At 23.7% G+C, this 24339-nt stretch overlaps 1 protein-coding gene and 1 long non-coding RNA gene across 2 annotated transcripts in view; one reads left to right on the top strand and one right to left on the bottom strand.

Moving 5' to 3' along the window:
- The window catches only part of LOC127287858 (tyrosine-protein phosphatase Lar), a 434077-nt gene that overhangs the window by 352152 nt on the left and 57586 nt on the right, over window positions 1-24339 (bottom strand). Inside the window, exon 2 of the mRNA XM_051314983.1 lies at window positions 5387-5434. The gene's annotated coding sequence lies outside the window, so the exon portion shown is untranslated. The remainder of the gene's footprint in view (window positions 1-5386; window positions 5435-24339) is intronic.
- LOC127287861 (uncharacterized) overlaps window positions 1-24339 on the top strand; it is a 120865-nt gene that overhangs the window by 73583 nt on the left and 22943 nt on the right. The gene's annotated exons all lie outside the window — the stretch shown is intronic.

Here is a 24339-nt window from a genome sequence, read left to right as displayed (position 1 = left end):
TCTATATAATTTTTTTTTTTTTTTTTTGATACCATTTATTAATACAATGAGAATTCGATAAAAATTTCTATTATTTGAACTGTCTGACTGAAATAGGGTGTTACTACTAATCAATAAAATTATTATTTTAGTGCTTCGTCTGACCAAACTTGTTTTTTACTACTAGTAGCAAAAATAAAAGAATTTTTACCATTTTTCAAATAGAACAAACAGTAAAACATTAATTGTCATAGACAAACAGATGTCGAAAAAACAACTATTGTTGTTAACAATAATTATAATATTATAGTAATAATATATAATAATAATATTAAATAATAAATATTAAATAATTAAATAATTAAATAATAAAAATTTAATATTAATTATTGACGTTAAAAATAAATTTTTTTTTTTAAACAATTTGTTAAAGTAATTAATTAAATTAACAATTAAAATAAAACTGATAACTCCATTCGATTGTACGTGAAAAATTACTAAAGAAAACATGTATTACTTGAATTTTTTCTTATAAAGTTGTAAAAATAAATAAATTGTTGTAAAAATATTATAAACAATAAATTAGAATTTTATTTTCTTTACAGCTTATGGCAACAAAGCAGATATCGAAAAAAGAACTATTTGATTCCCTAATAATAATTTTTGACGTTAAAAAATGACTTTTTTTTAAATAATTTGTTATAAACAAATAGACAACAATAAGTTTATTTTAATTTATTTATAACATTTTTACAACAATTTAACTTTATAAAAATAATTGTTCTCGTAGTAATTTTTCACGTAAAATCGAATTAGTTTTTTAAAAAATTAACAATTTGTTTATTTATTTATAACAAATTGTTTAAACAATTTTTTTTTCATAAAATTATTAATGTCAAAAATTATTATAGAATTTTTATTGTTTTTTGATATCTGCTACCATAGGCTGGAAATTGAATAAGATCAATCTAATTGTTTAATAACAATTTTATAAAAATTTATTATTTATTTTTACAATTTATATAAAAATAATTCAAGTAATACATGTTACCTAATTCTTCACGTAGAATCGAATGACGTTACTAGTTTTTTTTTCTTCAAATTTGACTATTTGTTTATAACAAATTGTTAAAAAGAAAATTTTTTTTGAAAATTTTTTCTTAAAAATTATTATTAGGGTTTACACGGTGCGCCAGAAGGAAGTTTAAATAAAAATAAATTGGCACTTAAAATTTTTTTTTGATTGTGGTTCTAAGATGAATAAAAAAACTTTTCTCAATAGGTTTTAAAATCAGCTTACGTGCCCACTTTAAAACAAATTGAGTTTTAAATATTTAAAAATAGTGTTTTATGAGGAACCAAAATTTATTTAATGTATACTCATATGCGTATAGATAATAGATGTTTTAGATTTGGGTTCATATAAATTTATTAACAATGAAGTTATTTTCTTGTTTCGTTTTTATATTTATGCATTAAGAGTGTCGAACGGTATCTAAAATTCTTTGGCAAGAAGAGAGCTTTAATTATCGCTCTGAACGTGAAATAGTATTGATTTTAAAATAATTTTTTTTAAAAACACGAACACTTTTAACAAAATCAGCCAAAATCCTGCAAAACAAAAAGTAGAAAAGTAATCTAATAACAGCTGCGACTTTGTGCGACCTGCATTCTGCTGCCATCTGACGGCGGCAGAAGGTAATGAACCCCTCATTATATTACTTTTCGTTTTGCAATCGTGTTTTTGTATGGATTCGTATAATCTTTAGTATTTAGGAAATTTATATAAGATAAAGATCTCTAGCTGCTTTTGTAAAAAGTGTCCGTCTTTCGAGAAGAAAGTATTTTAAAATCAATGTTTATCATTTTCACGTTTAGTGCCGTTTTTATAGAGCGATAAATTAAAGATCTCTTCTTGCCAAAAAAATTTCAGAGACCATTCGACTCTTTTAAATAAATTTTGTCACTCTTAAAATCGTTCTTTTAACATTATAATTTAATTTTTTAAAATTGGACACAAACACTACAGCAATATAATTATTTATATGTAAAATTGAAAATAAGTAATTATTTTATCAATTATTACAGTATTTATTAGATTAAATAAATTCATCTGAGAATCATTATAAAATTATGGATTTCCCCTCCTTTTTAGCACTAGTGCGTAAAAAACAGCGATTTAGTTGAATTTTTGACGCAAGGTGTTATAAAAAAGAATTTTTAAGTGCCAATTCATTTTTATTTAAATCACATTCTGGCGCACCGTGTTCATGCTAGGATTTATTTTCAGATATCAATAATACAAGATTCAATAAAACAAAATGTTTTGTAGTAGTAAAAAACAATTTTAGTCAGACAGCTTTTAAATTACTCTAATCATAAAATAATATTAACTAAATTATTACCCAGGTAGAAAAATTAAAATTACTACCGTTACTAACATTACTAACGTTACTAATATTACTAACGTTACTAACGTTAGTACCTATAAAAAATTAAGAAAATGTTTCTAAATTGTATTTTTGCAGAAACTTGTCGAAAATCGACCACCAGGAAGTATTTAATGTTCTTTCTCGCACTTTTTATAATTTTCATTTCTATTATCACTTCCACTTCTTTATTTTCATTACCGTTTCCACTTTCACTTTTTCTAATTCTCATTCGCACTTCCATGCCCACTTCCACTCTTTCTAATTCTCATTTCCACTTTCACTTCCACTTTCACTTTTTTATTTTCATTACCACTTTCACTTTTTCTAATTTTTATTCCCACTTCCCTTTTTCTAATTTTCATTCCCACTTCTACTCCCATTTTTTCCACTTCTAATTTTCATTAGCTGTTGCCATTTTGACTTTTTTTAATTACCATAGATGGAAATTAGAAAAATTGAAAGTGATAATGAAAATTTAAAAAATTAGGAATGGAAATGGGAGTGAAAATATAAAAAAGTTGTAATGAAAATAAAAAAGTGGAAGATGAAATGGAAATGAAAATTGGAACAAGTGGAAGTGAAAGTGTGAATGAGAATTAGAAAAAGTGGTAGTGGCAATGAATATAAAAAACTGGAAGTGGAAATAGGAATGGGATTGAAAATTAGAAAAAGTGGAAGTGGAAATGGGAATGAAAATTATAAAAAGTTTAAGTGGAAGTGAAAGTGGAAATGGGAAAGTAGTGGCAAAGTTTCTGTGAAAATATATTTTAGAAACTCTTAATTTATTTATAGGTACTAACGTTAGTAACATTAGTAATGTTAGTAACATAAGTAACGTTAGTAACGTTAGTAACGTTAATTTTTTCACCTGGGATAATATCATTATTTATTACTATTATTTATTTATTTTTATAATTTGTTACATTTATTTATTGTTATTTATAATTTACTATTATTTATTAATTATGTGAGTGTTATTAACAAAAAAAAAATTTCAATTTTTTTTTTTTGCAAAATTGGTTGAAACAAAATTTGTTAATTTTAATTGTTTGAAAAAACAAAGTTATAAACGAAGGGAATTTGTAACAATATAAATGTAAAATAGATTAAATTCATTTGTCAATAGTATTGTGAAGAGGGCCTGGGGGGTGGGATGGGGTGGGATTTTAATGATATGTACTGGTGTCAGTGTGTAAACTTGATGTGGCGCAATGCAATTTGTTTTGTTAATTACTGAAACAATTATCGACACCCAACTGCAATGCGAACGATAATGAGGGGATCTCGTACGCGAATAAGGCAATGGCAAAAGAAAATACTGTGACTAAAATCTCAAATACCTACTCGTGATTTTGGGCACGTGCAATGCGATGTTAATTGTTACTTGTTGTAGCTTGTTCAAGTGAACGTAACCGCTGTGGTGCGCGTACCAAATCGATATCGCTTAACTTGTGTACGAGAGAGATGGAAAGAGAGAGAGAGAGAGAGAAACAGTATATGCGATACATACATATAAAATATATATATATATATATATATATATATATATACAGTATTCATTGTGGTATTCGTTTCCAAATTCGTGGTTGGTTTCCGTTGGTTCATTCTCATTTTTTAATTTTTTTTTATCTTTTTTTTTGCTGCATCTGCTCTCCCACTTCTTTCTTGTACTGTACACATATTCCTCTCTTATAGCACTCCAGCTATTTTTTTGTCGACTGTTGTGGGTTTCTAACTTTTTTTTTTTTTTTTTTTGTCATTCACTATCCGGTTTGCATTTTCTACTCTTCTTCGGCAGTTACCAACATTGTCACTGATAATCTCGCTCACTGTCGACGGCTTGCTAAAACCGCAGCCAGAAAATGTCGCTTTTCGTTTATCACGTGTGGAAATCCTTATATATATATATACCATATATAACAATAGATTTTACTCTGATGCTGGAAACGCTTATTGTTATTAGTCTCTATAAAATATGAATGCAACAATTAATTTAATTTTGTTGTAATTTCAATTTTTTAGCATTAATTTTTTTTTTACATTAATTGTTCTTCTTTTTTTTTTTTTTAAATAATTGTATGATTATTTTTGTATTTTTTGCTATTGTGCTTTTTTTAAACTATTTCGATTATTTTTAATATTTTACACTATAAATTGTTTAACTAAAATCATCTGCATTTATACTTTGAATTTTTAGTTAAAAAAAAATTTCGCGACTGACAACTAACAATCAAACCTATATATAATTTGATTTATTTTTGCATAAATGTCGAAAATAATTCTGTCAATAAATTCAGAATATCAAATTTAAGATTTATTATTTATCACAATTAAGTATTATTTTAGTGGAACAATTTGGAAAATTAAATTTTGCCTCACTTAAAGCCACAGAATATATAGAATATTGTGTCAATTATGTAGGACAATTATTGACAACTTTTTTTTTTAGATTGTATATATTATAAATAATTTATTTCATTTTCTGTTTGATAATTAAACTAAATTTGATTCAAAAAAGCTAAAAATATATAAATCTTACGAATTGAGAACGAAAATATTATTTTAATTTGCGTCTTATTAAAAAAAAAAAAAAATTAAAAAGAAAAAATTAATAATAAATAATAATACATTTTTTTGAATATTGAATTATTTATAATAAATTTAAATTAATTAAAAGTATATTAAAGAGAAATTAAATTCTAAAATATTAGAAACCATAGAGCTTATATCATTAATTAATTGTTTAATTTGATATTAAAATAATACTAAAAATTGATAACTATATGTACGTGAATTTAATTTTAAAATATAAAACCATATTAGCAATTTTAATTAACTGTATACAATTATAAGCTTTGTTTTCCATGAAATAAATAAAAAATTACAAATATTAAATAAATAAAAAATAAATAATTAAAATAAATTCATAATCATTAATTAAATTCCTAATCTATCTAAAATTTATTTTGACTCACCTATTTTGACTCCTTAGTATAGAAGAACAAAATACTCGTTGAAAGAATCTGTAAAAAAAAAAAATATAAATATAAATACAAGAATTATAAACGCAAGTAGAAAAAATACATTTTAGTCAGACAGAATGTACACTTTTTTTTCATTTTATTGTTTATATAAAAAGAATAATTTAATAATCATTAAAATAATTATGTTTCTTAACAAATTGAAAATTATTAAATATTTATAAAAATAAAGGAATAAATAAACAAATAATTAAATGTATATAAATGAATATTCATTCAAGTAGATAATATAAGGTACAAAGACAATATTTTTAAGTTCAAATCTTGCGAATAATAAGGCGTGTGCATCTTTAAAAAACAAAAAAAAAAAAAAAAAAAATGAAAAAAACCATTAGTATGAAAAATTTCTGTTTGCATACAGGAGAATTTTTTTTTCCCCTCAAACAAACACTTAAAACTTTGATTATTTTCTGTCTCATTCAACTCTTTAGTTTTCAGCATCGTGAAAACCAATTTTCTTTCAACTTTTGGCACTCTCATTGCCCCCCTGCTGCAGCTATAAAGGTGTGGTATATAAGAAAGAGAGAGAGAGAGAGAGAGAGAGAGAGAGAGAGAGAGAGAGAAAGATAGAAGAAAAAAGAAGAAAAAAAAAACGAAAAGAGAGAAGAAATAGTGAAAGGAAACATTGAGAGTAAAACTTGTTTCAACTCAAATGGATAAATCTTACTAACGCTGAATTCTATATGGAAAACTCTCTTAGCCAAAGTAATTGCACCGCGAAATTTAAATATCTCAAGACGATTAAGGTTTTTGAAACTTTATTTTAATCACATTTCTATTGTCCTTAATTTAAACAATAAATAACAACTTTCTTTCGATTTTATCTTCTTCTAATAATAATCTTAAAAATAAAAATAATAATATTAATAATAATTATAATAATAATAATAATAATAATAATAATAATAATAATAATAATAATAATAATAATGATTTTTAGTGGAAAATAATTTGAAAAAATAATATTTTCTTTTTAAATTCAAAAATAGTGGGGAAAATTTGGGTTGAGAGAAAAAAAATTCTTTAATAGCTAATAAGAAATCTTAGAATTACCGTTCATTTTGTAAAGCTTCGTTCGCGTTTTATTTTAACAGTTTACCCTGTTATTTCATTCCCTCTGCGAAATTACTCCTTTAATAACCTCATACCGCGATTTCCACCGCCGTTGGGGCAATTAGAGCACCTTAACGAGATAACATTGAACCACTCCATACGTCTGCCAATAGCAGCGAAATACCTTGGACTACCTCCAATTTACATATGACTTTGTTAAAAGAAACTTTTAGTTTATATATACATATATATAGAATAATAATAGTTTGTTACAAATTGTAATTAAATTTCATGTATATATACCGTGTATACATAAAGCAAAACATATATGAAGATTCTCCCACAATATATATATATATATATATATATATATATATATATATATAGGAATTATTATATGTATACGTTATATAGAAATATTCATATATGATTCGAAATTAGAATTGATAAATTTTTAGTTTTAAATAAAAAGAAATGCCTGACTTAATATTTATTTGTACTACTGATAAAATAAAAAATATTAACAGAAAGTATGACTAAATATTTACTTTTACTACTGATTTTCTAATTAGAATTCTATTTAGCTACTAATAAAAATTACATAACTAATTTAAAAAGAAAAAGTGTTTAGGATTAAATATTGACTTGTACATATTAATATTTTTATACAATAAATTTGTCTGACTTAAACTGATTTGATCTACTAATAAAATTGCAAAAATTAAAAAAGATTGACTAAAATTTTATTTTTACCACTGCATTTATAGAAATGGAAAAAATTATAAAATTCTTACTAAATATTTACTTGTACTACTAATAAAAATAACAAAAATTTAAAGAGTCTGATTAAATATTTACTTATACTACTTATAAAAGCAAATAAATTAAACAGTCTTACTGAATATTGATTTATACTACTGATAAAGTTACCAAAAAATTAAAAAGTCTGACTAAATATTTACTTGTACTACTGATAAAATGAAAAAAAGAATTTCTGACTAAAAATTGACTTGTACTATTGACAAAATACAAACTTTTAGAATGCTAGACTAAATATTGATTTTTACTACTAAAAAAAATGGTAAAAATTTTAAAAGTCTGATTGAATTATTTGTACTACGGATTTTTTAATTTAGTAATTATGTCTGCTTGAAACCAAATTTATCTACTAATAAAATCACTAAATTTTAAAGTCTGACTAAATATTGACTTGTACTACTAAAAAAATGTAAAAACATTTAGAAAACTAAATATTTAGTTTCAGTACAAAATCAATATCTAATTTTAATAAAATTATAAATGCTTAGAAAGTCTGACAAAATATATACTTGTACTATTTAAATTTTAAAAGAAGAGATTTCAAAAGTCTGATTAAATATTGACTTGTACTATTGACAAAATACAATTTTTCAGGAGGTCTGACTAAATATAGATTTTTACTACTGATAAAATAACAAAAATTAAGAAAGTCTCACTATTCAGTTACTTGTACCACTGATTTTTAAAATATTTTTCAATTATGTCTGACTGAAACAAATTTTCTCTATTAATAAAATAACAAAAAATTTAAAGTCTGACTAAATATTTACTTGTACTACTAATAAAATAAAAAATATTAACAGAAAGTATGACTAAATATTTACTGTTACTACTAATTTTCTAATTAGAATTTTATTTATCTGCTAATAAAAATTACATAACTAATTTAAAAAGAAACAGTGTTTAGAATTAAATGTTGACTTGTACCTATTAATATTTTTATACAATAAATTTGTCTGACTTAAACTGATTTGATCTACTAATAAAATTGCATAAATTTGAAAAAAGCCGGACTAAAATTTTATTTTTACCACTGAATTATAGAAATAGAAAAAATTATAAAATTCGGAATAAATATTGACTTGTACTATTGACAAAATACAATTTTTTGGGAGGCCTGACTAAATATTGACTTGTACTACTAAAAAATTTAAAAACGTTTAGAAAACTAAATATTTAGTTTCAGTACTAAATCAATATCTAATTTTAATAAAATTAAAAATATTTAGAAAGTCTGACTAAATATTGACTTGTACTGCTGACAAAATACAATTTTTCAGAAGGTCTGACTAAATATAGATTTTTACTACTGATAAAATAACAAAAATTAAAAAAGTCTGACTATTCAGTTACTTGCACTACTGATTTTTAAAATATTTTTTAATTATGTCTGACTGACAAAAAATTTTCTCTATTAATAAAATAACAAAAAATTTTAAGTCTGACTAAATATTTACATTTACCTACACTTATAAAATTATAAGAAAAAAATTAGAAATTTATTATTAAAAATTACTGATGATAATTCGAGAAAAATATATTTTCATCATTATTTGCAATTATTTTTTTCTCATATAAACATTTTAATATTATTTGCATGGACAATTATGATATTTTAGTACGTGAGCATGGTTTCACTGTACATGAAATAGAAACTGCGTTTAAATTCAAAGTTAAACAGCCAAAGGCACGAGAGGAGGCAAAAGGTTGATTTTAGAGAGAGAGAGAGAGAGAGAGTTTTGAATGTAAAGGATGTTTAATGTTTCGAATACTAACATCAGTTTGTTCTATTACAACTTCACCTCAAACAGGAATTAACGAATTTCACGCTGGTCGGCAGAGTAATATCATTACAGTGCAGTGGTCCAGCTATTATGAATGTAATTTATAATGCTACTTTGAAACTCGACGTAATTTTATTCCCGTCATGTGCACTTTACATATGGTCTATTTATTAAATGATAATATTATCTTCTTCAGATTTGTATACTATTAAATGAATTTCACTCCAAAATTATAAAGAGACAAATTCAATAATTTATCAAATATTGCTCAATATTTTGATTATAAATAAATCATAAAATCATATTTTTATCTAAATGCCTAAAACAGTTATTTTTTCTAATAATAATAATAATAATAATAAAACATTTTAATTTTAAGTTTTTTAAAAAATAAGTTTCAAATTTGAAATTTTTTAACTAAAATCATTAGATTTTATAATAAACGGACAAAAACGAATTTTCAATAATATAATTAATTTATTTTTTCAATTATTATTGAAATTTGTGATATTGAATTAAATTATCAGATCGAGATAAAAATCGTATAATAATGAAATTACCTTCAGGTGTGTCATCTAGAAATAGAAAATTGATATAGTTAAAAAAAATTAAAAAAAAAAGATTATTCTGAAATTCAGAAATATTGGTAATTTAATATTTTTCGTAATTAAGATAATAAAGACTGTTAAATTATAAAATTAAATTTACGAGTAAAATCTGTAACGTAGTTTTCCAATATATATATATATATATATATATATATATATATATATAATAAAAGAATACTATTTTTAAATAAAGAAGAAAAGATTCACTTAAAATTATATTATAAATAAAATAAAAATATCTTTTTTACTAAATAAAATATTAACAAATTTATTTTTAAGCTGTCTCCTTATGTTTATTTTAAAGTTATATAAAAATAGAATTCCAATTCAACTTTTTTATTTATATCAAATTGTCTGAAAGATTCAATATTAAATACAAGAATTTTTTTAAAATTTAATTTTTAAATCTACTATTGTAATTTTTATATCAGTAGTAAAAGTTGTTTAATAGTCAGACAAATGTATATAGATATTTTAATTAACTTTTCCTGTCGGTAGTAAAAGTCAGTATTTAGCTAGACAATGCTTTAAAATATTTATAACTTCTGTATCAGTAGTAAAGGTCAGAACAGTCAGACGCAGCTTTTTAAAAATTTGACAAATAACATTTTAGTCAGACTAAAATAAATAAATTACAATTTTTTTTTTAGTAAGTTTAATAAATTTTTCTGTTAGTGGTTAATTTAGTTTTCGATCACTTTTCAATTTGTATATTAGTAGTAAAAATCATTTATGATCAGACAAAAGATTTTTTTTATACTTTTTTTAAGTAGAAAAAAAAATATTTTCTTTCAACTCGAATATTTTGGATAAGAATATTTATTTTCGTTGAATATCGAAGTATTTCATTTTTCTTTTTGTTATAAGAAAAAAACGGTACTGACTTATACTGACTTATACTACTGAAAAATTAATAGAACGTCCAAAAATTCTGACTAAATATTGACTTGTACTACTAATAGAAAATTTGTCTCACTAAATATTGACCTGTACTACTGATAAAATAAAAATAATTTATCTGACTAATTATTATTGACTTGTACTACTGATAAAATAAAAAAATTGTCTGACTAAATATTAACTTGTACTACTGATAAAATAGAAAATTATTTGTCTGATTAAATATTTATCTTTTCTACTGATAAAATTATTACCTTTTTTGAAAATCTGACTAAATATTGACTTGTACTACTGATGAAAAAATTTGTCTGAGTAAATATTGACTTGTACTACTGATAAAATAAATAAAAATTGCCTGACTAAATATTGACTTGTACTACTGATAAAATAAAAAATATATTTGTCTGACTAAATATTGACTTGTACTACTGATAAACTAAAAAATATATTTGCCTGACTAAATATTGACTTGTACTACTGATAAAATAAAAAAAATTGTCTGACTAATTATTATGGACTTGTACTACTGATAAAATAAAAAAAATATTTGTCTAATTAAATATTTACTTTTTCTACTGACAAAATTATTACCTTTTTGAAAATCTGACCAAATATTGACGTATACTACTGATAAAGTTACAAAAAAATTAAAAAGTTTTTAAGTAGAAAAAAAAATATTTTGGATAAGAATATTTATTTTCGTTGAATTTTTCTTTTTGTTATAGGAAAAAAACGGTAATTTCAAAATAAAAAAAAAAAAAAAATAGTATAGCACTATATACATATCGTGGACATAAACTTTCACCCGTAAATTTCAACATTCATGACTTTATGCTGTCGCGCTGACACGAACACCTATCGTTTTATACAATGCATGCAAGTATAACTTCTGTGTCGACCTGTACTGTTGGAAGGCTCAAAGCCATAGCCAGAGGGAATTCCATTACATGTGAAAACCTTTCTACTCCTGCGTAGGTACATAACATAAAAATTTAAGATTATTAGGCAGGATAACAATGCTGACATCGGTATTTAGCTCCCGGCTAGTGCGAGAAGGAAAAAGTGTCGTCTCTCGTTGTTTGGGTGAATTGGGTATGGTAGGAAAAAAAAAGGAAAAAAAAGAGAGTGAGAGAGAAAGAGAGAGAGAGAGAAAGACGAGAATAGAAAAGAAAAGAGAAAGACGACGGAAAACGAGGGAAGGAAAAATAAGAATTTCAAATCCAATTTTCCAAGGCATATTTAATAGCACATCGCCCAACCCCTCTGAACTGAAACTTCGTCTAGTGGTAGTAGTAGTGGTGGCCATCATCAACAGCATTTCCGCTTTTATAATTATTATTTCCCCAAGAAAAGCGTTACAATGTTTTTTTCTCTTTTTCTTTTGTATATATATATATATATATATATATATATATATATATATATATATATATATATATATATATATATATATATATATATAATTCTCGTATTTGAAAAATTGTCAAACTCATATGAAATAAAGAAATGAAAAATGTCAAACTACTTTGACGTTAAAAATCAATTTTTTATGAAAGTGACAAAAAAAAGAAACTTTTGTTAAGATTTTTTTTTTACTAAAAAGGAAAAAAAAATTGAAAATAAAACTAAAAAAAAGTACTCTGATTCGCTTTTCTTAACGAAATTGTTGGAGGCGGGGAAAATACTATTACAGTGTAACAATTTTCGGGTTATCAAACGCTTTTCTTTTCCCCCGTATGTACGGGCTATATATGAGTTTATTTTGGTTTGAAATTGTTCTCGCGAAATGCATTTAAATTGTGTTGCTCGCTGGGTTTCCACCTTCCCCCACCCTCTCTAGTTGAAATTGAGTTCAAGTCGCAAAGGAGTTTTCAATGTAGCATTTTGGTACGTATGGCAAGACATTTCTGATTTCACTGTATAAGAGGTTTTCCCTCGAGAAATATATAATCGGTCTTTACATATATATATATATATATATATATATATATATATATATATATATATATATATATATATATATATATATATATATATATACAGATAGATAGAGAGAGAAAGATGCTCAAAGAGTTAAAATTTTCTATGTTAAGATAATAAAAATCTATTGTATGTCAAAATTGCAAATTTCTTAAAATAATTTAAAATTAAATGACGAATAATTGCAAATTTTATAATGATTGATAATTGTTTATTTTTGTGTAATTATAAAAGAATTGGGGTTTTGTAACTAAAAATTTTTTGTGAAAAACTTTAAAAAAACACACATATCTGATTAATTTTGTTTTGAAAATTTTTTTAGTTAGTATTAAAATACTAAATGTTTATTTAATTAAATATTTATTACTAAAAATATTTACTAAATAATTACTACTGATAAAATCAAATAAATTACAAAGTCTGATTAAATACTGACTTATACTATTGAAAAATTAATAGAACGTCCAAAAATTCTCACTAAATATTAACTTGTACTACTAATAGAAAATTTTGTCTGACTAAATATTGATCTGTACTACTGATAAAATAAAAAAAATTTATCTGACTAATTATTATTGACTTGTACTACTGATAAAATAAAAAAATTGTCTGACTAAATATTAACTTGTACTACTGATAAAATAAAAAATTATTTGTCTGATTAAATATTTACCTTTTCTACTGACAAAATTATTACCTTCTTTGAAAATCTGACTAAATATTGACTTGTACTACTGATAAAATAAAGAAAATTGCCTGACTAAATATTGACTTGTACTACTGACAAAATACAAATTTTTAGAATGTCTGAGTACATATTTATTCGTACTACTGAAAAAAAATACAAACCTTCTTAACGTCTGACTATTTATTGACTTATACTACTAATAAAGTTACAAAAAAAATTAAAAAGTTTGACTAAATATTTACTTGTACTACTGATAAAATTAAAAAAGATTTAAACAGTCTATGATTTAAAAAAAAATTAAAAAGACTGACTAAATACTTATTTGTACTACTGATAAAATTACAGAAAAAATTACAAAGTATAACTAAAAATTTACTTCGACTACTTATAAAATCACAAAAAAATAAAGTCTGATTTAATATTCATTGTTTCTACTAATTTTCTTATTATCCTATTTCTGTCTGACTAAATTAATTTAATCTACAAATAAAATTATTTCTTGTATAATTATTTTGTCAGTGAATTATAAGTAAACATTTTTAATTTACAATTAAAATTAAAAAAAAAAATAAGAAAACTCATCTAATTTTCATTTGAAAAAAAAAAATGAGAAAAAAAAGGGTAATGAAATTTTTGTTAGTATCAAAAGATCATTTATAGATATCAAACAGTCTCAAAGCGTTTGTTGATTGTGGATCCTATCTTTGAATAGCTGAATGGTCATATTTCGAATGTGAGCGCGGTATGAATTTTGTGTGAATTTTATGTCCGTTTTAGAGGCTCGTTAAATGGAACTTATCGTTCAAAGGGGGATGAGATGAAGGGAAAGGGGGGGGGGGAGAGAGAGGATATGATGATACCAACGATCGCAAAACCATTGGGCGTGACGTGAATCCCACATGCCTTGCAGAATGTTAAACTTCAATTCATACATTCCTGTTTGACCAATGAGTAAAGTTGCTTTACATATATTTACCACCTTTTGTAATCATTGAGTTGAAATTTATATTTTTCCTTGTATCTTAAATTCAAAATCATACATTGTAGACATTTTTTTTTTTAATTTAATTTTATAAAAATTTTTTTTCACACAATTTTTTTTTAGTTATAGAATTCTCCATATTATTTAAATGTAATTTTTGTAAATTTATATATATATATATATATATATATATATATATATAATTTTATGTCTTATATAATTTTATCTAAAATTTTATATTTAGCTTTATATAATTTATAATAAAAAATTTATCAATTTTTTTTTTCTATAATTATATATTTTTTCTTATTTTTCTTCGATATTATACGTTTTATACTTTTCTCCTCAAGTTTGGTTTATATCCATAATTTCTTTATGGATATTTAATAATAGGATTCGAGGGAAAAAAAAGACATTCTTGATGGTAACGTCTCATAAAAAAAAAAGCTTCTACATATACGTGTCGATAAAACCAATAGTGAAAAATCAATCATCTAATGTTTACGAAACGATGCTTTTTATGTGTGGAATCTAGGTATATAATACACATTTCGAAATCTAAACAAACGTTTTTTTTTTCTTCACTTTTTCGTTACTTTTAATTTTTTTTTTTCTATTTCAATAAATTTCGCGTAACACTTTAATACGTTTTCAAGATATAAAAAATTATATAAGTAAATTAACAAAATATGAAAATGTGATGCCTGACTAAAATTGACTTTTACTACTCCAAGAATTTGAAAATATTTCGTTTTGAATAAAATAGACATTTAAAAAGTATTAAAATTTCTAGAATATTAAAGAAAAAAAAGACTAAACTGACAAGACTATTTGTAATTTTTCTTATTATGATTAAAACTTGTCTTTCTTGAGGGAAATCTGGGTAAATTAGTACAAGAAGAGATCGTTATTTCTCGAGACGTAATTAATCAAGCGATTTGACGGCATCTTGCACCCTCTTTCTCTCTTACTCATTTCGTAGTAGACGATTCTCGTTTCAATGTACATCTTTAGCCATCATTCTACACTCAAGTCTTGAACTGAGTATTTTATTCTCTCTTTTTTTTCATTTCCTTGTACCTCATTTTCCTCTTTTCTCTCTATATACCTTTTTCACTTTATCAGCGTGTCGAAGGTTCAAACCCTCGCTTTTCTCGATTCGATATATATTTCTCTCTCTCTCTCTACCTCGTTTCTTGTGAAGAAAAACAGTTCATGGCACGCCTCTGTTCAGGCCTGAGGGGATAGTCGTGCGAGAATTGTAAAGCATCACTGCTTCCTTTTCTTGCGTGATTCCTTTATCAATTAAGGACGTTTAAAGCCATCGTTAACAATTTTCCCGATAATTTTACGCCTTTCTTTTTCTTCCTCAATTTTTTTTTCTCATCCTTTTCTTTTCTTCTTCTTCTTCTTCTTTTTTTTTGTTATTCAACTGAAACGTTTTTACATTTTTCTGATAAACAAAAATTAATTTTCTATTATTTTACCATTTTTTTTCCCATTGTAGTATATAATTTTGAAAAAAAAAATTTCCAAGTTATTTATTGGAATTGAATGAATCTTATCTTGATTGAAGGCAAAAAAAAAAAAATTGGATAAAAAAAGTTTGATCAAAGCAAACAGAAAAAGAATTTAGGGTAAAATTTTAATTATTCATTATAATCTGGAAAAAAATTATGACTCTAATTAAAATCCTCTATCGGTTTTTATTAGATTTTTCTAGTTAAAGAGTTGCGTTGATTGAAAAAAGGAATTCGATTTTTAATTAAAAATCAAAAGCTGGACAATTGTAAGAAAGATGAAGAAAAGAGAAAGTATCACAAAGGAGAAGAAAAAAAATAACAAATGAGGTAAATAATAGGAAAAATGTCAGGGGAAAAAATTGTTAATTATTTTTTTTTTTAAACTATTGACTTGTACTACTAATAGAAATAACAAAAATTTAAAGAGTTTGATTAAATGTTTACTTTTACTACTTATAAAAGCAAATAAATTAAACAGTCTGACGGAATATTGAGTTATACTACTGATAAAGTTACAAAAAAAATTTAAAAAGTTTGACTAAATATTGACTTGTACTACTGATAATTTAAAAAAGTTATTAAAAGTCTGACTAAATATTTACTTATACTACTGATAAGGTTACAAAAAAATTTAAAAAGTTTGACTAAATATTGACTTGTACTACTGATAATTTAAAAAATTTATTAAAAGTTTGACTAAATATTGACTTGTACTACTGACAAAATACAAAATTTTTAGTCGGTCTGACTACATATTTATTTGTACTACTGAAAAAATACAAACGTTTTTCAAGTCTGACTATTTACTGATTTTTACTACTGATACAGACGGAAATTTTTACAAAATCCAACTAAATATTGACTTGTACTACAATAAATAATAAAAAAAATATATTTTTCTAACCAAATTAAATATTGACTTGTACTACTGACAAAATACAAATTTTTAGAAGGTCTGATTACATATTTATTCGTACTACTGAAAGAATACAAAAGGTTTTTAAAGTCTGACTATTTATTGATTTTTACTATTGATACAGACGGAAATTTTTACAAAATCCAACTAAATATTGACTTGTACTACTGTAAATAATAAAAAAAATATTTTTCAAGCCAAATTCAATATTGACTTGTACTACTGACAAAATACAAATTTTTAGACGGTCTGACTACATATTTATTCGTACTACTGAAAAAATACTACTGTAAAGAATAAAAAAATATATTTTTTTAGCCAAATTGAATATTGACTTGTACTACTGACAAAATTCCCGAAAAAAATTAAAATTTATAATATTAAATAATTTTCAAAGTAAAAATAATAATCAAAATATTGTTTTCAAATAAATTCACTTGATAAATGTAATTTGAAATCATCATTTGTATATGGTAGAGTGAAATTTACTTTTTTATTTCTCAACAAGATCGTAAAATGAAGAAAGAAATAGGTAAGATGGTATGAAAAGAGGAAAAAAAAAGTTACCCCTTTCATCCTTTTTCTCTCTCTCTCTCTCTCTCATTTTTCTCACTCAACTCGCTCTCCGACCTGCCTCAACCCAACACAGCATAGTTTCTTTCACATCTCTTCTCTCTTCTCCAAGTTGGATACTTGTCGCACCCTCAAGAATTATTGAAGAAGAGATTATAGAAATTGTGCTAATTTTCCTGAAAAGTCCTCATCATCTTTCGAAATTTTCATTTCTAATTGAGACATATTAGATGTTGAATCAGCATATAAACTACGACGACTCAAGTACCATTACTTTAGTTATTAAAATTGCCATCCCAGTTTGAAAAAAAAAATCTTACATATATATAATAATTTATTAAATTTTCTTTTTCTTCTTTCTTCATTCTTTCGCTGTATTATTATTATTTTTTTTCATTTATCCATTTGCTGGATATTAAATTCATTACATGCTCATTGTTTTTCTTTTGATTTTTTTTTTATTACAAAAAAAAAGAACAAAACATATTTTTACATAGAAAAAATGTATAGAATTTATAAAAATGTGTGGAATTTATACAAAAGAGTGAATAATTCCTTTTATTTCAAACAATTATAAATTTTAACAAATCACAAACAAAAAAAGAATATAAAGAAAAGAAATGTAGAGAATTCGTTTGAAAAAAAAATTTAATACGAGATTTTTATAATTGTTTCAAAAAAAAAATAAAAATTGATTTAAAAGAAACACTATCAGATTTCAATTGTTAGTTTGGAATTTTGATTGTAATTTTTTTTTATACTTCATTTCATTTTGACATAAAATCATCTGGTAACGGAATAAAAATTTAAATATAACAGTTATCATAAAAATGGTTATATTTTTTTTGCGATTATCTTATATCTTGTTATTTTTAGAAAAAAAGTATATTGAATTTTTGTTATCTTTTTTTTTTTAATTTTATCATGTACATTGCCTGTCAGTGGGATGAAATTAGAAATAAAAATTTCACACTATATTTTTAATGAAGTTTATAATTATGTTAATGAAAGTAGTTTGAAAACTCTTGAAAGGTGTAGTAAAGAGGCTGATAATTAAGGAAATGTTAAGAAACCTTAAAATTGTGTTCCAAAGTTTTATGAACTCTCTCTCTCTCTCTCTCTCTCTCTCTCTCTCTCTCTCTCTCTCTCTCTCTCTTCAATGAAACTTTTTCATTTTAATAATTAAACAATGAGGTATAGAAATTCGACGTTTCTATATAATATATTCAAAAATTAATTTTCTTTTAATATATTTTTAATTTTAAATATAGAATTGAAAAAATACAAATATATATCAGTGAAGTTTAATAAAAATATAAAAAATATTTAAAAATTGAAATAAGAATTATTTATTTAAAACTTTCCCTACAGTTCTTTTGGAGCTTAAATAAAATTACTTAAAAGGATTAATTTTTGTTAAAAAAAAAAATGAAAAAAAAATAAAGAGAAAAATGAAATATTTAAAAAAATTTAGAGAAAAATTTTTCACTTTTGTATGTTTTTTAAAATTTTTAATTTTACTTTATTTCATAAAAATGTTAATATTTTATAAAAAATCTTTAATTAATAATAAGAGAAAATTTTTTCGTTTCTTTTTGCACTCGAAATTTTTATTTTTTCTTCGTATTTCTAAATCATTGCCGCAAAATGTGTTCATTATTCATATCACGACGTACTAGAGTCACTCTCTTGTCAGAAACGAAAATTTCTATTCCATCATATCACACACGACAGTAAATGTTATGCAGATTACAAAATACATTTTCCGACAGTTATATATTCGTGATCATAAAAATTGTACTTATTCCGTTGATGAAATCATATATTTATAAAATTTCTTCCAAAATTCTATTCAAGACAATTTTTACATTAGTAGTAAAAATTTTATTTAAAAAAAAAAGAATTTTTTAATTTTTAAAAAAATTATGTCTTATTTAATTTTTTCAAAATTAATTTTTTTTGAAAATTATGACTTAATTTTTTTATTTGAAAAAAAAAATTGATTTGTTTTATGTAACAAATATTCGTAAATAAAGATATTTTTGTATATATAGTACAATTTTTCCGATGCATCGTTGTAAAATTCAAATTGACTATTAATTTATTTATTTTGCCACTTTTATTTGGCAAATGATAGCAATATAAAAGAAAAATATTTGAAACAACGCGCTAGTGTGTGAATTCAAATAAAAGTTTTCTGAGAAAGAGGTCGAAAATAACAATGATCGAAACGATGGAGGTGATCGCAATATAAAATCTCTTGGTGAAACTTCGATTCCACAGTTCGTATACATCTTTGTGGAGTTGAATTTTTATATGAAAACACAAGACACTTGCTTCAGTTTTTTTTTTTTTTTTTTTTTATTTTTATTATTTCTCTTCTTCTTTCTTTTTCCTATCTTTTTTATCTTATTTATCTTGTTAAAATTGATATTAAATAATGTCAGTAAAAATATCGTATTTTTTATTCGATATTTAAATATAAATATAAAAATAAATTTATATATACACATATAAATTAAATTTTTTTAAAAAAAAACTTAAAAAGAGACGTTTTCTTAATATAGCGAAGTATTTGTCGTATTTTCTTCTTTTGACGGGTGAATTTAACGAAAATTAAAGTTTAAAAACTTTTAGGTTTTCCAATATGAGCAAGAAAATAGGTCGCCTGTTTTTGAAACAGAGTTTTATGGACTGCAAAGCTTGATATTCAGAAAGCATTACTTTTATGCTGCTTTATTTAAAAAAAAAATAAAAAAAAAAATTCTCTTGGAATAAATAAAAAAAAGAGTAATAATATTGACAGTAACGTTGTGGAATAAATAATTTAATTATTATTCTGAAAATATACATGTACAAAATTTAAAATTCATGATAAAATCGGAGTTTATATTAATGGAAATTAAATCTTATAAATTTTTTAGTAATTATAAAATTATTATAATTTAGATAACGAATTTTGAAAAATTGGAAAATAATTCAATTTTCTTTATTTAATAATTTGATTATTGATAATTCTTTCTAAAATTTTTAAAATAAAGAGTGCATTAAATGTTTAAATTTTTGATATAATGCAATATTTGGGATATTTTTAAAAATTAGATCCGATAAAATATTATCTAACACGAACAGTAAATGTATAAGGGACTTATTAACAAAGTGATGTAATAATCCTCATTGGAATTTTACTATCGAATATTACTGTTCTTTACAATTAGTAGTAAAAAAAAATGTGTTGTAGTCAGACAAAGAATAATTTAAAAAAAATTATTTTTATTTTATTAACTATAATTTCACTAATAGTAATTAGTTGCTATCTGATTTTTTTTATAAACAAATTCAGAAATGCTAGGCATAAATTTTTGTTTAAATAATTTTTTTCTGTTTTTTTTTTGCAGACTAAATAAATTTATTGAATGAAAATGATTTATTTTGAATTTGTGTTTTTGTCAGGTTATAATATGATATAGAAATTATAATTGAAATTGGAGAATTTTACAATTCTAGGTCAGAGAATATGTGTGTGTTCGGGACAGTATCAAATCATATTCAACGTCTGATTCTCATAGTTTATCTAGTGAATCAATCTCATGACGAGATTTTGGATGAGGTAGGCGAATATGGCAATGGGGCGGGAATGACAGCGAGAGGTGGTTAAATAGTTTAGTGGTTCAAACCCAATGCGAACTGAGGCTTTGCAGAACCTGTTCGCTGTACAGGATTATGGTCTGCTTTGTGATCAATCGGGTTTATTGATGGCTAATCGCTGGCACAGCAAATCTGTATTCAACGTATCGCTATTGGGGCATCTTCCGAATCGCTGTTTATAACCCACAACAGCATCCGCTTAATACAAAACGTGTGTAGGTGAACTCAAGATTATAATAAACATATATTCGCTTTTCATCATTCCTTGACCTCAATATTATATGAAATTCAAAATTTTTTTTTTTCAATTTTTTACAATAGCGGAACAAAAATTTTTTTTTTTTTTAATGACCCAACCAAAAATTTTAGTATTATACCAGAGTTAACTACTGGCGCAGTACTGGTTCAATATTGGCTGCCGTGGCTGGGCAGTCTGTACTGAACCACACTGAGAAAAATGTTTAGTCAGAGCAATCAAAATTTGGTTGGGCCAACAAAAAAAATTTTGTTGGTATTTAAGCAACCAAACTATTTGTTTGAGTCAACCAAAAAATTTAGTTGAGTGTTTTTTGTTGGCATAACAAAAATGTTTGGTTAGTTCAACCAAATTTTTTTTGTTAGGTCAACAAAAATGTTTGGTTAGCTCAACCAAATTCTGGTTAGGACAACAAACGATCATTTGGTTTTTTAGACCAAACTATTTTGTTGTGTCAACCAAATTATTTTGTTGTCGTAACCAAATTTTGGTTGGAATTTGAAAATATTTAACCAAATAATTTTGTTGGCCTAACCAAATGTTTGGTTGAAATAACTCTACGACTTTGTTTCAGCCAACAAAAAATTTGGTTACAAGAACCAAAATTGCCTAACAAAACAATTTTGTTGCAAAGACTAAATTTTTTTTCTCAGTGCAGTACTGGTATTTTCATTGTATTCGTACTGGTGCAGCAGTACCCCTCTCCCAGTACTGGCAAACCAGTACTGAGCCGATATTGAGCCAGTACTGGCTGAAATAGATTTTCTTTTTGATTAATACTAGTTTACAAAAAGTTCTATAGTGAACCTGATGAATCTTTTTGTTTAAATATTTTGTTCATCAAAATTTTTTTCAACTTGATTTTATTTTTGCAAAATTAAAATATACTTTATTTTGCTTTTCTGTGGGTAAAATTATTTAAAAACAAAAAGTTTCCTGAGACCAATGTCAAAAACATTTTGTAAGATTTTCCTTTTGTTTTCAAATATGTAATAAACCAAAAAAAAATTTTAAACGATCCAACTAAAAATAAATAAATTTGTTTATAAAAAATTAATATTTTTTAAAATAAAATTTATAATATAAATTTAATTTAAAAAATTAAATACAATCGCAATTAAAATTGCACAAATGTTATATTATCAATAATATAAAATATATAATTAATCATTTCTTAATAGAAATTATAAAAAATAGTTAAACCTACAAACTTATATATTTCAATGGTCAATAAAATTATTGTAATTTGTTTCTAGATGTTATTCGTTCAGTTTTTTTTCCAAAAGTGAATTATAAACAAAAGTTTAATGTTAATTTAAAAATAATTTAGACAATTTTTTTTAATAATTACCTAATTTCAGCAATTTAGTATTCATTATTTATATTAAATCATTATATTTGTGATGAGTTAATTTGTAAACTAATTTTGTTTTATGTAAATTGAATTGAATTCAATGTTATTTTATTTATATTTGATATAATAATTATTAAATTAAAGTGAATAATTAAATAATTAAATAGTTAATTGCATAATTATATACATTATAATTATTTTATAAACATTTTTATTTTTACTGAACCTATTTTTATATATTGTAAAAACTTTAGTTTTATAATAAATATATTTTTATATTTATTTGTGTATTTTTTAAAATAATAATTTGCAATATATATTATAAGAAGGAATGAAAATTCTTTGTGTTTTCGATTTTATATAATAAAATATTAATTAGTTAGATGACTAATTTAATAATTATTTAATTTGTGTTGGGTTACTAAAAATTTCAGACACTTTTTCCTAAGTATACCAAAAAAAGTATTACCTGGAGTGAAACTTATCTCTCTGTTACAGTTAAAGTTTTCTTTTCGTATACAATAAATTACAAAACTGCCAGTACTCGGCCAGTACTGAACCAGTAGTGGTTACCAATACTGGTGCCAAATCTAGTAGCCAATACTGGTAAAATGTTATCATCCCAAAGTTACGCCAACTCTGGCGCCCAAACTGGGTGCCAGTACTGCGCCAGTATTTGCCAGTACTGCGCCAGTACTGCGCCATTAGTAAATTTTTGATTGGGCGAATATTTTGTCTCAAAAATGTTGAAAATTAGTACCACCCTAATATATATATATATATATATAATATTCTCCGCGATTGTCTATGGGATTATTATTACTTGTGTGCAACCTACTGACAGTCTTGTATTCACTTATGTAGCATTTCATACTTCTCTTAGTTCATGCGCAAACATTTCTCAAAGTAATGTGACTCGAGCTGAAATTCGTTTCTCGTTTCACGTCGACACAGCATGTCTAAGGATAAGATTTTAAATAAATTGAAATAATCCCCGAGATCGTCGTTGCTTGTCGAAATTGGATATTTCTAATGGGGGGAAGAAAAAGAAAAAAACCCCCATTATAAATTGAATTTCTCTCAATTTTTTTTTTTTCATTTCAGTAAATGATACAAAAAATTTGACAAATTTCTTTGACAAATTTCTATATTTAATTTTAAAAAAAAAAGCTTTTTCTAAAAATGTATTTTTATTTTAATTAAAAATTTTTTATCATTAAATATCAAAATTTTCATATTCAATTTTTATTTAATTTCCCACTGAATTTAAAATAAATTCTAATTAAACAAAAAATTAAATGTAAATTAAGTGGAATTATTATTTTCACAGTGTTTTCAATTATTATTAATTCATACGATACTTAATATTTCATAATTGTAATTTTTGCAGGTAAAAATTTTTTGAAATTTTTATTATTCTTAGATTTGAAAATAAAAATGTCAATTTATCACTATATGGAAAAAACTAGAACGGAGATTTAAGTTTTTAATATTCTGAAAAAGGAATAAGATTTAATTGGATATAATTATAGTATCTATTTTTAATAGAATAAAAGAAAAATTTTCTTTAATTAACAAAAAAAAAAAATTGGTTTGATTAAATAAAAATTTGTTTAATTTAAAGAAATACTTTTGTAATTAAAAAGTTTTATTTACAATGAACATTTTTTTCTTTAAATTAAAAAAAAACAATATTTTTATATTTACAAATAGAATTACAAATAAACAGATTCAATGAAATTAAAAAAAAAAACGAATTAACTATTGAATTTAAATAGTAGTTTATTTCAAGTTAACGAATGT

The sequence above is a fragment of the Leptopilina boulardi genome, unplaced genomic scaffold (assembly GCF_019393585.1).
Source record: "Leptopilina boulardi isolate dan_hultmark-lab unplaced genomic scaffold, ZJU_Lbou_2.1 LbouV2_376, whole genome shotgun sequence".
In the NCBI taxonomy this organism is placed as follows: domain Eukaryota; kingdom Metazoa; phylum Arthropoda; class Insecta; order Hymenoptera; family Figitidae; genus Leptopilina; species Leptopilina boulardi.
This window is presented reverse-complemented; position numbering and strand designations above follow the sequence as displayed.